Genomic DNA, 2436 nt, shown 5'->3' on the forward strand with positions numbered 1-2436 from the left:
GAAATTGAATAATAATAATAATGATTTTTGTGCCAGTAAGATGTATTTTGAATGTTTCCATCCTGAACCCCAACCTCTGTCCCAATAAAGAACCGAAATAATATATTTTGAATTGTTTTTTATGAAAACACACTGAAAATGCTCTAAAAAGTTTCCTTAGAGGGAAGAGTGTGAAGATTATTTTATTTCACCCGGGGGCCATTAAGCCCTTCTATAAGAGGTCACTGCATGTTATTAGAGTTTGAGCCTTGTGTACGTCTCTCTCTCTCTCCCTCTCTCTCTCTACATATATGTCTATGTAAATACATCTACATATATATGTAAAAAAATCCCTCTAAGATTTATTGCCTCCTAATTTGAACCCCATCAAATGTGGTGCGGTACTCTTGGAGTGAGGGTATGAAGTACCACACAGGAATAGATTTACTCGTGGGTGATGCTTGGCCCAACAGTGTGGAGAGCAGCCGTGAGTTGGAAAGCAGTTGAGTTCTGGAGGTTTTCGGCTGCCAGAACTGGGTCCCTTGGGGAAGGTTCGGGGTCTCACCTTACCCCCTCCAGGGTGCTCCAAGAGAAACAGCCTGTAACGAGGTCTAGAGGCATGGTTATGGCGAGTGTCACGTTATGCTTCCTGCTGGGAGAGAAGGACAGGGCTCTGGGTGGTGGCTCACAATGAAATTATCTGGCGCCAGTCAGAGGTGGCTTATGGGCGTCACTGCTGAGTGGCCAGAGATAGGGGATACCCAAACATTATTTTAAATCCTTTAGTTTTTGCCTGTCTTTTTAATAAAAATATTTGTGAATTACTGTACATATATACCTCCCTTTTCTTCTTCCTCTACTAGCAAAATTGCATAAAACAAACCTAAAGCTTTAATGATAATTATCACGGAATAATTATCCTTGATAAGGAACAGGAAATGGATCTAATGTGTATTGAGACAAAAATAATAATATAAAGAATACTTTTTTTGATAAAATTTCCTGTATCCATTTTTTCTTTTTTATCCCAACAGACCAATGGAACAAAACAATGAAACAGATGATGGATATTTTATTTTGCTTGGATTCTCAGACCAGCCCCGAGTGGAGTTCATCCCTTTTGTGGTGGTTTTGGTTTCCTACCTTCTGACGATTGTTGGGAACTCAGTCATCATCCTGGTTTGCCGTCTGGATGCCAAACTCCAGACACCCATGTATTTCTTCCTCACCAATCTCTCCTTACTAGACCTGGGCTTCACGACCAGCGCTGTCCCTCAGTTACTGTGGAATTTGAAGGGACCAGCCAAGACCATCACCTGGACTGGCTGTGCCATCCAACTCTACGTGTTCTTGTCCCTTGGTACCACGGAATGCATCATCCTCACTATCATGGCATTTGATCGCTATGTAGCTGTGTGCAAACCTCTCAATTACACCACCATCATGCACCCCTCCTTCTGCAAGGCCCTAGCAGGCATGGCATGGGTGAGTGGAATAGGAAATAGTCTCATCCAAGGCACCATCACCCTTTGGCTTCCTAGATATGGGCGTCACCATCTGGATCACTACTTATGTGAAGTGCCTGCCATAGTCAAGTTGGCATGTATTGACACACATTCAAACGAGGTTCAGCTTTTTGTGGCCACACTAGTTCTCATCCTTATTCCTATGTCACTGATAATGCTCTCCTATGGACTCATTGTACAAGCAGTGACAAAACTGAAGTCAGCCCAAGCTTGGCGCAAGGCTCTTGGGACCTGTGGCTCTCATCTGATAGTGGTGTCCTTCTTCTTTGGGACCAGCTCGGTCATATACATCAAACCACAGAAGTACTACGGCTATGTCGACGGAAAGTTCCTTACACTCTTCTATGGAGTTTTAACTCCCACCCTCAACCCCTCATATATACTCAGAGGAATAAGGATGTGAAGGGAGCTCTGAGAAGACTGTTGAGAATAGATGAAAAGTGACTTTCTAAGCTGGAAAGTGACTTAAGACATATCATCAGACAATTGCTCTTGCATATAGAATATATTGTTTATTATTTTTCTGTATGTAGATACAGTACAAATGACAGGGTTTTGAAAAAAACACTTATATTCACCTTGTAAGGTAATGAACATTTGGATGAATGTATCTTGTGTTCATGTACAAAAAAAAATTCGTGAAATTAAAAAAATTGAGTTTTTAAAACCATTCTCAGTGAAAAATTCATTTATAAGCATATATAGTAAGTATAATTTATTGCTTAAAATCTGGGTGGAATAAAATGATGGGCTAGGAACAAAAGGGAAATCATAAAATTATTATCATATTAAAATAAAGCAAAATCTTTGATGTGATCAATTATACTTTGTATTAAGAAGCATGGGTTATATCTTTCAATTCTATGCAAATTCTATTTTGATATCAGAAAGAGAAAAAATATGTTGTATATAGAAGCAGTGAATTTTTTAC

At 39.7% G+C, this 2436-nt stretch overlaps 1 pseudogene; it reads left to right on the forward strand.

The window, feature by feature from the left end:
• The first annotated feature begins 1056 nt into the window (after positions 1 to 1056).
• LOC129402288 (olfactory receptor 2G3-like) lies at positions 1057 to 1949 on the forward strand (annotated as a pseudogene).
• The last annotated feature ends 487 nt before the right edge of the window (positions 1950 to 2436 follow it).

The sequence above is a fragment of the Sorex araneus genome, chromosome 2, assembly GCF_027595985.1.
Source record: "Sorex araneus isolate mSorAra2 chromosome 2, mSorAra2.pri, whole genome shotgun sequence".
In the NCBI taxonomy this organism is placed as follows: Eukaryota; Metazoa; Chordata; class Mammalia; order Eulipotyphla; family Soricidae; genus Sorex; species Sorex araneus.